Source organism: Carassius gibelio, chromosome A10 (assembly GCF_023724105.1).
Source record: "Carassius gibelio isolate Cgi1373 ecotype wild population from Czech Republic chromosome A10, carGib1.2-hapl.c, whole genome shotgun sequence".
NCBI classification, from domain to species: domain Eukaryota; kingdom Metazoa; phylum Chordata; class Actinopteri; order Cypriniformes; family Cyprinidae; genus Carassius; species Carassius gibelio.
Window position 1 is genome coordinate 23,251,077 of NC_068380.1, and position 15,296 is coordinate 23,266,372.

Sequence of the window (15,296 nt, forward strand, 5' to 3'; positions counted from 1 at the left end):
CATTATAATAGTTGAATTTGCATGAAATGCTTTAAATGTGTGAAAAGTCCATCCATGCTCAAGAATGCTGAGGCATTCCAAAGATATTAACAGGGCAATCAAAGATTAATGGCCTGTCAAAACTACCCAAGTACCAACGACCACAGCAAAGCCAAAGAGCCATAGACATATTTATAATGGGTGCTGTTAACAAAACTGCTCAGATCAGCTAACCTTGACTGCAGGCAGCATGCTCCTGGTATCTCTGGCTGGAAATGTCCTCATCTGATTCCACAGAATTGTAGTCTTCGAAATGGAAAATATTTTGATTTTATCACTATCGGTACTCTCATAATGGCACTGACTTGTCTGTTGTAATAGGTAAGTGCTATTTGTTGGGGTAGTTTCAAGTGACCAGTGCTTCAGGAGATAATTTATTTTCTGGGATGCCAAACTCAGTTCTAAATGCAATGATCAGATAATCACAGTATCCATCCCATTAAGATTACTTCAAATGGGAGCATTGATTGGTCCTATGTTCATAAGTGCTTCTCTTTGGGGTAGTAGTAATGAGGAAATGAAGAGCAACCAAAGCTTCACCTATGTTCTATTTCTTATAGTTTTTTATTTAATTAATTAGTATTTCTTATTTTGCAGATATATGCCTCTGGTCCAAACTTGTAACTGTAAATGCTGAATAAAATTGAAAAAATTGGACACAATTATGCATCCTCCTCTGTGGCCAACTTTTCAAATCCTTGCCTCCTTGAGTGAAAAGCAGCTGATGTCTACTCTAACTTTAGCATCTTTCTTTTCAACCAAAGCAGAAAGTGCTATCAAGTTGGGGTAAATGTTTGCTGACTGACTTCCCAGTGTCCAACTGGTCTGTTTTTAGTTTCATTTGAAGGAGACTCCCTCGATGACTACAAAGAGAAGCATCTGTTATTCCATGTAAGAATAAGTGCTTTACTTTGGGACTGCCTTGCTGGTGTTTTTTCATCAGTGGGTTTGTCCATTGCCTTGATTACAGCAAAATCCAAATTTAAACACTAGAAGGTGCTGTTTTTTCCAAAGTTTTGGCATGGTAATCATTGATTCCTCTTCAGGAACTCGAGCTGCGTCGAGAACGATTGGGGAACGCGTCCAGCGTGACGTCTCTGAATAATATGTATAATCAGTCCAAAGGAAGGGCGAGACGTCATAGGCGGGTGACGTCAGAGACCAGGAAGCATAAAAGCAGGAGAGGCACAGCCGGCCCCAGCCTTGTGTCTTCAGCAAGCGCTCTGTGTGTGTGTGTCAGCCGCTATTTGTTTGTGAGTCTTATTTAGCGTCGTTTGTCCACTGATAAACTCCATTGTCAAAGCTTCAATCAAGATAAGTTTTGGGCGAGAGCAGGCAGCGCTCAGGCTGTGTGTTTTTCCCTGCCAAAAAAAAAAAAAAAAAAGGGTAGGGACACACGCAGCTCGTGTGTTGTCTGCTTGAGAGTGAAGCGCGCAGTGTCAGCTCTCGAGGGAGTTGACGGCTGCGATGCGAGCCTTTGCTTCACTCTCAGAAGGCTCTCTTTGAGGAGAGAGCTTTCGCTGGCGTTTCTCGCGGTGGCAGTCCCGTTTTCGCCGAGGCAAAACGGTGGTTGTGCTCGCGGGACTCGCTTTCGGATCTGCTTGAAGGAATGTAAGACGGCCAAGCCCCTATCTTCTTTCTTAGCCACCAGATCCGGCGCCCGCTCTCGGTGGTCGGAAGCCCGCGTTTGCGGTACTTTCTCCCCGATGAGAGGGCGCGACGGCGCTGCCTGTCTTTCTCTGAGGAGATTGATGTGGATAGGCGTCGACGAGCTCGCCAGTCACACAAGCACCAGTTACACAAGCATGTTATGCCTAATATTAACATAAGCAGCATTAATGAAGAGTGGAGCTCGCGCAGTCAGCTCTCGGGGGGCTGACTGTGCTTTTTCTCACTGTTAAGCGCTCCGCTCTCGCCGGGCACGCTCTGAGGAGTGTGTCCGTGCATGCGATCTTGCGGTCGCAGTCTCGCTGTTGCTGAGGCACGGCGGCGACCGCGACAGCAGGAATCGCACATGATCTGGCGAACGGGTTGGAGACGGTTCGTCCTATCTCCGCCCGTGTTCACTAGATCTAGAGCTCGTGCTCGAGGCCTGGAAACCAGCGCTGCGGTTCTTTCGCCCTCTGAGACAGCTCGCTGCTGCTGCTGCATGCTCTCTCGCCGGGCACGCTCTGAGGAGTGTGTCCGTGCATGCGATCTTGCGGTCGCAGTCTCGCTGTTGCTGAGGCACGGCGGCGACCGCGATAGCAGGAATCGCACATGATCTGGCGAACGGGTTGGAGACGGTTCGTCCTATCTCCACCCGTGTTCACTAGATCTAGAGCTCGTGCTCGAGGCCTGGAAACCAGCGCTGTGGTTCTTTCGCCCTCTGAGACAGCTCGCTGCAGCATCCATATTTCTCTGAGGAGATTTATGTTATTTGTGTGGCTGAGTAGCATATAAAAAAAGACATGAGCGCTGCCGAGGCAACGCGTGTATTACATGGTTTCATTTTTATGTGATTTTTTCTACACCAGATCGCGTTGACTAGTCTGGTTGCTGACTACATTTAATTCTAAGGAATAAAATGTCATATTTATCTGACTATGTGAAGTTAGATGTACAGGGGCTCTAGGGATGTGATTTCTTTTGTGAGAACACGTGTGTACCGCTCTTCCTCTGAGGAGGTTGAGGCGGTCAGGGGCTGCTGGGCGGAGCAGTCCCAAAGTGTTCCAGCCCCACGTGCCGGGGGTGTCACTTTTGTACTCCGCAGACGCTAGAGTCAAAGTGGCGCTCCCAGGCCGAAGGCTTCTAGTGGAAAGCAGTTCTACGGACTGTTGTTTTCGCTGGATAGCCTTCATCATAACGTCCTGACGCCTAGGACGTTTTGAGGGCCAGCTCCCTCTGGGGAAGAGTGGTGTACACCGCATTACACGGTGCCCGTCTCTCCCCAGTGCCCTCAGGAGATCATTCTGCCAACCCTGCCGTTGTTCCAGGGCGCAGCGATCTCCCCGGCGAGCGCTTCTCTCAGTTACCGCCCGGAAACGTAGCGGTGCTGAGAGGCTCGCTACCTCTACGGAGGTCTCTAGAGCAGCTAGTACGGTCATCCCCTGCCGGTCCACGGCTTCAAGGCACCGAGCTAGTGGCTCTAGGCGCACCAGAGGCCAGTCTCGCGAGACTGGTTCCCTTAGGAGGTCACATGGCGGTGTGGGAGCCCCTGCCAAGTGTACTTCACGGGGTCCTGCCCCGAGCAGGCTCTGGTCTAGTCTTCCTGACAGACGATACGGGTCTGAGGACCGTCGTTTTTAGGAGACTTCAGCTATGATAGTCCTGATGCTGCGGCTCAGGACCTCAGAGGGCAGGCCCCTCTGGGGAAGAGCGGTGTACACCGCATTACACGGTGCCCGTCTCTCCTCAGTGCCCTCGGGAGATCGATCTGCCAACCCTGCCGGTGTTCCAGGGCGCAGCGGTCTCCAGCGAGCGCTTCTCTCAGTTACCGCCCGGAAACGTAGCGGTGCTAAGAGGCTCGCGACCTCCTGGGAGGTTTCCAGAGCAGCTAGTTCGGCCGTCTCCTGCCGGTGCGCCGCTTCAGGGCACCGAGCTAATTGCTCTGATGCAACCAGAGATCAGTCTTGAGAGGCTGATTCCCTTAGTAGACTATATTGCAGTGTGAAAACTACTGCCAAATGTGTCTCAGTGGGTCCTGCACACTGTAGTGAGAGGCCACAGAATCCAGTTCTGGTGGGCCCCAAGCAGGCTCTGGTAATGGAACAGAAGTAGACTCTCTCTGAGGATGGAGACCATCAAGGTGGTCCCTCCTTGGGTTGCAGAGTCCGGATCCTACAGCAGGTGCTTCACTGTTCCGAGGAAGGATGAGATGTTGTGTCCTTTTCTAGATCTGTGCTTTGAACCTCTCAGTCAGGGGACTGAAGTTTAGCACGCCTGCACAGGCCAAGTCCGAGGACTCGTGTGTCACGATCTATCAAAAGATGCACTTATCTCCATCCTTCTTCATCGGAAGTTCCTGAGGTTTGCTTTTGGGGGCAAAAGCCTACCAATAAGGATCTTCCACTGGCCTTGCACTCTCACCCCACACTTTCACGACTCAACCACATTGACGTTTGGTTGATATCAGCTCAATTTGAGCAGATGACGGTTCGGCACCGAGGTGTCGTTCTCGCTCACATGAAAGAGCTGGGGTTAAGACTTAACGCCAAGGAAAGTGTGCTTTCTCCAGTTCAGAGAACCACTTATCTTGGCATGGTGTGGGATTTGACCACGATGCAGGCACGTATGTCACCTGCTCGGATCGAGTCGAACCTCACTGCAGTCGCGAGAGTGTGAGAAGGCCGGTCACTCACTGTCAAGCAGTCACAGAGATTGCTGGGTCTGATGGCAGCTGTGTCCAACGTGAATACTATTGGCCTGCTGTACATGAGACCCCTACAGTGGTGGCTCAAGACCAAGGGGTTCTCCCTGAGGGGAAACCAACTTCGCATGCTAAAGGTCACGCGGCGCTGCCTACGTGCCTTGGAAATGTGGAGGAATCCTTGGTTCTTGTCCCAGGGCCTGGTGCTGGGAGCTCCTTGTCGCCGCGTGATGCTAGCGACGGATGCGTCCCTCACCCGCTGGGGTGTGGTCATGAGTGGCCACCCTGCCCGTGGTCTGTGGAGTGGTCGCCATCTGACATGGCACATCAACTGCCTGGAGATGCTGGCCGTGCTTCGTGTACTTCGTTATTTTCTCCCAGACCTAAGAGATCACCATGTGTTGGTGCGCACCGACCACACAGCGATGGTCTCTTACATCAACCACCAAGGAGGTCTGCACTCACCCCGTTTATACAACTAGCGTACCAGATCCTTGTGTGGGCCCAGGACGAATTCCTCTTGCTCAGAGCAGTTCACATTCCTGGGCATCTTAATATGGGAGCAGACATCCTGTTGAGCAGGGGCCGAGGCCCGGGGAATGGAGGCTTCACACTGAGGTGATGAAGCAGAGTTGGAAATGTTGGCCAGACTCGGGTGGATCTGTTTGCGACTCGAGAGACATCGCACTGTCCCCTCTGGCTTCCTCTGACTCATCCAGCTCCACTGGGGCTGGACGCCATGGTACACGACATGGCCGAGGTCATCTGTACATTTTCCCCTGATTGCTCTGCTCTCGGGAGTTCTGGAGAGAGTGTGCCGGGACGGAGTCCGGCTGCTGTTAGTAGCCCCGTTCTGGTCGGGCCGGGTATGGTTCCTGGGCCTGATTTCTCTCGCAGGCGGAGGGTGCACCCCCGCATGGAGCTTAGAGGCTGTAGGTGTTGTCTCTGAGGAGGCACGACTCTTAGCTTCCGGTCTCGCAACCGAGGTTGTATGACCGTTCTCCAATCCAGAGCTCCCTCAATGAGGAAACTGTATGCCTTGAAGTGGAAGCTTTTCACTTCTTGGTGTGGAGTCCGCCAGCTCGACCCAGTTAACTGCCCGGATGGTACAGTGCTGGAGTTCCTGCAGGCTCACCGCAGGGTTGACCCACTCCACCTTGAAGGTCTACGTGGCGGCCATGGTGGCCTACCACGCCTCTCTCGGTGGCCAATCAGTGAGCAGAAACCCTCTGGTTACATGTTTCCTCCATGGTGCGCTGAGGCTGAGGCCTCCGACCAGAAGAAGCTTATGCTAAGCGGTGATCAGGATGCTGTCCTAAGCCTCGAGTCCTCTGATCTCCCCTCTCCTGGGGGTCAAGGCTCACTCCACTAGAAGTGTGGCGGCCTCCAAGGCCTTCCTAGCAGGTGTCTCTATGCGTGACATCTGCGAGGCTTCGGGGTGGTCCACGCCCTTGACCTTCGTAAGTTTTTACGGACTAGATTTACGAGCCGCTCCAGGCCCCTCTGTTCTCTCGTCCTAGCTGTGCAGTTTCCCACACTGGCAGAGATTTGTAAGTCTGGCGGCGTGGGCATTCTCGTTCCCCAATCGTTCTCGACGCAGCTCGAGTTCCTGAAGAGGAACGTCTAAGGTTACGTATGTAACCCTGGTTCCTCGAAGGAACGAGACGCTGCGTCGCAGTGCCACACTTCCGGCATCTCTGGCTGGCGCTTGCTTCATCCTTTGAGGCTGGGGCCGGCTGTGCCTCTCCTGCTTTTATGCTTCCTGGTCTCTGACGTCACCCGCCTATGACGTCTCGCCCTTCCTTTGGACTGATTATACATATTATTCAGAGACGTCACGCTGGACGCGTTCCCCAATCGTTCTCGACGCAGCGTCTCGTTCCTTCGAGGAACCAGGGTTACATACGTAACCTTAGACGTTTTGTGCATGGTGTGTTTCTATGCTTTAACAAGGACTGTCATAATGTTCTTCTTTCAGAAAACATTATAATAGTTGAATTTGCATGAAATGCTTTAAATGTGTGAAAAGTCCATCCATGCTCAAGAATGCTGAGGCATTCCAAAGATATTAACAGGGCAATCAAAGATTAATGGCCTTTCAAAACTACCCAAGTACCAACGACCACAGCAAAGCCAAAGAGCCATAGACATATTTATAATGGGTGCTGTTAACAAAACTGCTCAGATCAGCTCACCTTGACTGCAGGCAGCATGCTCCTGGTATCTCTGGCTGGAAATGTCCTCATCTGATTCTACAGAATTGTAGTCTTCGAAATGGAAAATATTTTGATTTGTCACTATCGGTACCCTCATAATGGCACTGACTTGTCTGTTGTAATAGGTAAGTGCTATTTGTTGGGGTAGTTTCAAGTGACCAGTGCTTCAGGAGATAATTTATTTTCTGGGACGCCAAACTGAGTTCTAAATGCAATGATCAGATAATCACAGTATCCATCCCATTAAGATTACTTCAAATGGGAGCATTGATTGGTCCTATGTTCATAAGTGCTTCTCTTTGGGGTAGTAGTAATGAGGAAATGAAGAGCAACCAAAGCTTCACCTATGTTCTATTTCTTATAGTTTTTTATTTAATTAATTAGTATTTCTTATTTTGCAGATATATGCCTCTGGTCCAAACTTGTAACTGTAAATGCTGAATAAAATTGAAAAATTGGACACAATTATGCATCCTCCTCTGTGGCCAACTTTTCAAATCCTTGCCTCCTTGAGTGAAAAGCAGCTGATGTCTACTCTAACTTTAGCATCTTTCTTTTCAACCAAAGCAGAAAGTGCTATCAAGTTGGGGTAAATGTTTGCTGACTGACTTCCCAGTGTCCAACTGGTCTGTTTTTAGTTTCATTTGAAGGAGACTCCCTCGATGACTACAAAGAGAAGCATCTGTTATTCCATGTAAGAATAAGTGCTTTACTTTGGGACTGCCTTTAAACACTAGAAGGTGCTGTTTTTTCCAAAGTTTTGGCATGGTAATCATTGATTTTGTGCATGGTGTGTTTCTATGCTTTAACAAGGACTGTCATAATGTTCTTCTTTCAGAAAATATTATAATAGTTGAATTTGCATGAAATGCTTTAAATGTGTGAAAAGTCCATCCATGCTCAAGAATGCTGAGGCATTCCAAAGATATTAACAGGGCAATCAAAGATTAATGGCCTTTCAAAACTACCCAAGTACCAACGACCACAGCAAAGCCAAAGAGCCATAGACATATTTATAATGGGTGCTGTTAACAAAACTGCTCAGATCAGCTCACCTTGACTGCAGGCAGCATGCTCCTGGTATCTCTGGCTGGAAATGTCCTCATCTGATTCTACAGAATTGTAGTCTTCGAAATGGAAAATCTTTTGATTTGTCACTATCGGTACCCTCATAATGGCACTGACTTGTCTGTTGTAATAGGTAAGTGCTATTTGTTGGGGTAGTTTCAAGTGACCAGTGCTTCAGGAGATAATTTATTTTCTGGGACGCCAAACTGAGTTCTAAATGCAATGATCAGATAATCACAGTATCCATCCCATTAAGATTACTTCAAATGGGAGCATTGATTGGTCCTATGTTCATAAGTGCTTCTCTTTGGGGTAGTAGTAATGAGGAAATGAAGAGCAACCAAAGCTTCACCTATGTTCTATTTCTTATAGTTTTTTATTTAATTAATTAGTATTTCTTATTTTGCAGATATATGCCTCTGGTCCAAACTTGTAACTGTAAATGCTGAATAAAATTGAAAAATTGGACACAATTATGCATCCTCCTCTGTGGCCAACTTTTCAAATCCTTGCCTCCTTGAGTGAAAAGCAGCTGATGTCTACTCTAACTTTAGCATCTTTCTTTTCAACCAAAGCAGAAAGTGCTATCAAGTTGGGGTAAATGTTTGCTGACTGACTTCCCAGTGTCCAACTGGTCTGTTTTTAGTTTCATTTGAAGGAGACTCCCTCGATGACTACAAAGAGAAGCATCTGTTATTCCATGTAAGAATAAGTGCTTTACTTTGGGACTGCCTTTAAACACTAGAAGGTGCTGTTTTTTCCAAAGTTTTGGCATGGTAATCATTGATTTTGTGCATGGTGTGTTTCTATGCTTTAACAAGGACTATCATAATGTTCTTCTTTCAGAAAACATTATAATAGTTGAATTTGCATGAAATGCTTTAAATGTGTGAAAAGTCCATCCATGCTCAAGAATGCTGAGGCATTCCAAAGATATTAACAGGGCAATCAAAGATTAATGGCCTGTCAAAACTACCCAAGTACCAACGACCACAGCAAAGCCAAAGAGCCATAGACATATTTATAATGGGTGCTGTTAACAAAACTGCTCAGATCAGCTAACCTTGACTGCAGGCAGCATGCTCCTGGTATCTCTGGCTGGAAATGTCCTCATCTGATTCCACAGAATTGTAGTCTTCGAAATGGAAAATATTTTGATTTTATCACTATCGGTACTCTCATAATGGCACTGACTTGTCTGTTGTAATAGGTAAGTGCTATTTGTTGGGGTAGTTTCAAGTGACCAGTGCTTCAGGAGATAATTTATTTTCTGGGATGCCAAACTCAGTTCTAAATGCAATGATCAGATAATCACAGTATCCATCCCATTAAGATTACTTCAAATGGGAGCATTGATTGGTCCTATGTTCATAAGTGCTTCTCTTTGGGGTAGTAGTAATGAGGAAATGAAGAGCAACCAAAGCTTCACCTATGTTCTATTTCTTATAGTTTTTTATTTAATTAATTAGTATTTCTTATTTTGCAGATATATGCCTCTGGTCCAAACTTGTAACTGTAAATGCTGAATAAAATTGAAAAAATTGGACACAATTATGCATCCTCCTCTGTGGCCAACTTTTCAAATCCTTGCCTCCTTGAGTGAAAAGCAGCTGATGTCTACTCTAACTTTAGCATCTTTCTTTTCAACCAAAGCAGAAAGTGCTATCAAGTTGGGGTAAATGTTTGCTGACTGACTTCCCAGTGTCCAACTGGTCTGTTTTTAGTTTCATTTGAAGGAGACTCCCTCGATGACTACAAAGAGAAGCATCTGTTATTCCATGTAAGAATAAGTGCTTTACTTTGGGACTGCCTTGCTGGTGTTTTTTCATCAGTGGGTTTGTCCATTGCCTTGATTACAGCAAAATCCAAATTTAAACACTAGAAGGTGCTGTTTTTTCCAAAGTTTTGGCATGGTAATCATTGATTTTGTGCATGGTGTGTTTCTATGCTTTAACAAGGACTGTCATAATGTTCTTCTTTCAGAAAACATTATAATAGTTGAATTTGCATGAAATGCTTTAAATGTGTGAAAAGTCCATCCATGCTCAAGAATGCTGAGGCATTCCAAAGATATTAACAGGGCAATCAAAGATTAATGGCCTTTCAAAACTACCCAAGTACCAACGACCACAGCAAAGCCAAAGAGCCATAGACATATTTATAATGGGTGCTGTTAACAAAACTGCTCAGATCAGCTCACCTTGACTGCAGGCAGCATGCTCCTGGTATCTCTGGCTGGAAATGTCCTCATCTGATTCTACAGAATTGTAGTCTTCGAAATGGAAAATATTTTGATTTGTCACTATCGGTACCCTCATAATGGCACTGACTTGTCTGTTGTAATAGGTAAGTGCTATTTGTTGGGGTAGTTTCAAGTGACCAGTGCTTCAGGAGATAATTTATTTTCTGGGACGCCAAACTGAGTTCTAAATGCAATGATCAGATAATCACAGTATCCATCCCATTAAGATTACTTCAAATGGGAGCATTGATTGGTCCTATGTTCATAAGTGCTTCTCTTTGGGGTAGTAGTAATGAGGAAATAAAGAGCAACCAAAGCTTCACCTATGTTCTATTTCTTATAGTTTTTTATTTAATTAATTAGTATTTCTTATTTTGCAGATATATGCCTCTGGTCCAAACTTGTAACTGTAAATGCTGAATAAAATTGAAAAATTGGACACAATTATGCATCCTCCTCTGTGGCCAACTTTTCAAATCCTTGCCTCCTTGAGTGAAAAGCAGCTGATGTCTACTCTAACTTTAGCATCTTTCTTTTCAACCAAAGCAGAAAGTGCTATCAAGTTGGGGTAAATGTTTGCTGACTGACTTCCCAGTGTCCAACTGGTCTGTTTTTAGTTTCATTTGAAGGAGACTCCCTCGATGACTACAAAGAGAAGCATCTGTTATTCCATGTAAGAATAAGTGCTTTACTTTGGGACTGCCTTTAAACACTAGAAGGTGCTGTTTTTTCCAAAGTTTTGGCATGGTAATCATTGATTTTGTGCATGGTGTGTTTCTATGCTTTAACAAGGACTATCATAATGTTCTTCTTTCAGAAAACATTATAATAGTTGAATTTGCATGAAATGCTTTAAATGTGTGAAAAGTCCATCCATGCTCAAGAATGCTGAGGCATTCCAAAGATATTAACAGGGCAATCAAAGATTAATGGCCTGTCAAAACTACCCAAGTACCAACGACCACAGCAAAGCCAAAGAGCCATAGACATATTTATAATGGGTGCTGTTAACAAAACTGCTCAGATCAGCTAACCTTGACTGCAGGCAGCATGCTCCTGGTATCTCTGGCTGGAAATGTCCTCATCTGATTCCACAGAATTGTAGTCTTCGAAATGGAAAATATTTTGATTTTATCACTATCGGTACTCTCATAATGGCACTGACTTGTCTGTTGTAATAGGTAAGTGCTATTTGTTGGGGTAGTTTCAAGTGACCAGTGCTTCAGGAGATAATTTATTTTCTGGGATGCCAAACTCAGTTCTAAATGCAATGATCAGATAATCACAGTATCCATCCCATTAAGATTACTTCAAATGGGAGCATTGATTGGTCCTATGTTCATAAGTGCTTCTCTTTGGGGTAGTAGTAATGAGGAAATGAAGAGCAACCAAAGCTTCACCTATGTTCTATTTCTTATAGTTTTTTATTTAATTAATTAGTATTTCTTATTTTGCAGATATATGCCTCTGGTCCAAACTTGTAACTGTAAATGCTGAATAAAATTGAAAAAATTGGACACAATTATGCATCCTCCTCTGTGGCCAACTTTTCAAATCCTTGCCTCCTTGAGTGAAAAGCAGCTGATGTCTACTCTAACTTTAGCATCTTTCTTTTCAACCAAAGCAGAAAGTGCTATCAAGTTGGGGTAAATGTTTGCTGACTGACTTCCCAGTGTCCAACTGGTCTGTTTTTAGTTTCATTTGAAGGAGACTCCCTCGATGACTACAAAGAGAAGCATCTGTTATTCCATGTAAGAATAAGTGCTTTACTTTGGGACTGCCTTGCTGGTGTTTTTTCATCAGTGGGTTTGTCCATTGCCTTGATTACAGCAAAATCCAAATTTAAACACTAGAAGGTGCTGTTTTTTCCAAAGTTTTGGCATGGTAATCATTGATTTTGTGCATGGTGTGTTTCTATGCTTTAACAAGGACTGTCATAATGTTCTTCTTTCAGAAAACATTATAATAGTTGAATTTGCATGAAATGCTTTAAATGTGTGAAAAGTCCATCCATGCTCAAGAATGCTGAGGCATTCCAAAGATATTAACAGGGCAATCAAAGATTAATGGCCTTTCAAAACTACCCAAGTACCAACGACCACAGCAAAGCCAAAGAGCCATAGACATATTTATAATGGGTGCTGTTAACAAAACTGCTCAGATCAGCTCACCTTGACTGCAGGCAGCATGCTCCTGGTATCTCTGGCTGGAAATGTCCTCATCTGATTCCACAGAATTGTAGTCTCCGAAATGGAAAAAATTTTGATTTGTCTCTATCGGTACCCTCATAATGGCACTGACTTGTCTGTTGTAATAGGTAAGTGCTATTTGTTGGGGTAGTTTCAAGTGACCAGTGCTTCAGGAGATCAGATAATCACAGTATCCATCCCATTAAGATTACTTCAAATGGGAGCATTGATTGGTCCTATGTTCATAAGTGCTTCTCTTTGGGGTAGTAGTAATGAGGAAATGAAGAGCAACCAAAGCTTCACCTATGTTCTATTTCTTATAGTTTTTATTTAATTAATTAGTATTTCTTATTTTGCAGATATATGCCTCTGGTCCAAACTTGTAACTGTAAATGCTGAATAAAATTGAAAAAATTGGACACAATTATGCATCCTCCTCTGTGGCCAACTTTTCAAATCCTTGCCTCCTTGAGTGAAAAGCAGCTGATGTCTACTCTAACTTTAGCATCTTTCTTTTCAACCAAAGCAGAAAGTGCTATCAAGTTGGGGTAAATGTTTGCTGACTGACTTCCCAGTGTCCAACTGGTCTGTTTTTAGTTTCATTTGAAGGAGACTCCCTCGATGACTACAAAGAGAAGCATCTGTTATTCCATGTAAGAATAAGTGCTTTACTTTGGGACTGCCTTGCTGGTGTTTTTTCATCAGTGGGTTTGTCCATTGCCTTGATTACAGCAGAATCCAAATTTAAACACTAGAAGGTGCTGTTTTTTCCAAAGTTTTGGAATGGTAATCATTGATTTTGTGCATGGTGTGTTTCTATGCTTTAACAAGGACTGTCATAATGTTCTTCTTTCAGAAAACATTATAATAGTTGAATTTGCATGAAATGCTTTAAATGTGTGAAAAGTCCATCCATGCTCAAGAATGCTGAGGCATTCCAAAGATATTAACAGGGCAATCAAAGATTAATGGCCTTTCAAAACTACCCAAGTACCAACGACCACAGCAAAGCCAAAGAGCCATAGACATATTTATAATGGGTGCTGTTAACAAAACTGCTCAGATCAGCTCACCTTGACTGCAGGCAGCATGCTCCTGGTATCTCTGGCTGGAAATGTCCTCATCTGATTCCACAGAATTGTAGTCTTCGAAATGGAAAATATTTTGATTTGTCACTATCGGTACCCTCATAATGGCACTGACTTGTCTGTTGTAATAGGTAAGTGCTATTTGTTGGGGTAGTTTCAAGTGACCAGTGCTTCAGGAGATAATTTATTTTCTGGGACGCCAAACTGAGTTCTAAATGCAATGATCAGATAATCACAGTATCCATCCCATTAAGATTACTTCAAATGGGAGCATTGATTGGTCCTATGTTCATAAGTGCTTCTCTTTGGGGTAGTAGTAATGAGGAAATGAAGAGCAACCAAAGCTTCACCTATGTTCTATTTCTTATAGTTTTTATTTAATTAATTAGTATTTCTTATTTTGCAGATATATGCCTCTGGTCCAAACTTGTAACTGTAAATGCTGAATAAAATTGAAAAAATTGGACACAATTATGCATCCTCCTCTGTGGCCAACTTTTCAAATCCTTGCCTCCTTGAGTGAAAAGCAGCTGATGTCTACTCTAACTTTAGCATCTTTCTTTTCAACCAAAGCAGAAAGTGCTATCAAGTTGGGGTAAATGTTTGCTGACTGACTTCCCAGTGTCCAACTGGTCTGTTTTTAGTTTCATTTGAAGGAGACTCCCTCGATGACTACAAAGAGAAGCATCTGTTATTCCATGTAAGAATAAGTGCTTTACTTTGGGACTGCCTTGCTGGTGTTTTTTCATCAGTGGGTTTGTCCATTGCCTTGATTACAGCAAAATCCAAATTTAAACACTAGAAGGTGCTGTTTTTTCCAAAGTTTTGGCATGGTAATCATTGATTTTGTGCATGGTGTGTTTCTATGCTTTAACAAGGACTGTCATAATGTTCTTCTTTCAGAAAACATTATAATAGTTGAATTTGCATGAAATGCTTTAAATGTGTGAAAAGTCCATCCATGCTCAAGAATGCTGAGGCATTCCAAAGATATTAACAGGGCAATCAAAGATTAATGGCCTTTCAAAACTACCCAAGTACCAACGACCACAGCAAAGCCAAAGAGCCATAGACATATTTATAATGGGTGCTGTTAACAAAACTGCTCAGATCAGCTCACCTTGACTGCAGGCAGCATGCTCCTGGTATCTCTGGCTGGAAATGTCCTCATCTGATTCTACAGAATTGTAGTCTTCGAAATGGAAAATATTTTGATTTGTCACTATCGGTACCCTCATAATGGCACTGACTTGTCTGTTGTAATAGGTAAGTGCTATTTGTTGGGGTAGTTTCAAGTGACCAGTGCTTCAGGAGATAATTTATTTTCTGGGACGCCAAACTGAGTTCTAAATGCAATGATCAGATAATCACAGTATCCATCCCATTAAGATTACTTCAAATGGGAGCATTGATTGGTCCTATGTTCATAAGTGCTTCTCTTTGGGGTAGTAGTAATGAGGAAATGAAGAGCAACCAAAGCTTCACCTATGTTCTATTTCTTATAGTTTTTTATTTAATTAATTAGTATTTCTTATTTTGCAGATATATGCCTCTGGTCCAAACTTGTAACTGTAAATGCTGAATAAAATTGAAAAATTGGACACAATTATGCATCCTCCTCTGTGGCCAACTTTTCAAATCCTTGCCTCCTTGAGTGAAAAGCAGCTGATGTCTACTCTAACTTTAGCATCTTTCTTTTCAACCAAAGCAGAAAGTGCTATCAAGTTGGGGTAAATGTTTGCTGACTGACTTCCCAGTGTCCAACTGGTCTGTTTTTAGTTTCATTTGAAGGAGACTCCCTCGATGACTACAAAGAGAAGCATCTGTTATTCCATGTAAGAATAAGTGCTTTACTTTGGGACTGCCTTTAAACACTAGAAGGTGCTGTTTTTTCCAAAGTTTTGGCATGGTAATCATTGATTTTGTGCATGGTGTGTTTCTATGCTTTAACAAGGACTATCATAATGTTCTTCTTTCAGAAAACATTATAATAGTTGAATTTGCATGAAATGCTTTAAATGTGTGAAAAGTCCATCCATGCTCAAGAATGCTGAGGCATTCCAAAGATATTAACAGGGCAATCAAAGATTAATGGCCTGTCAAAAC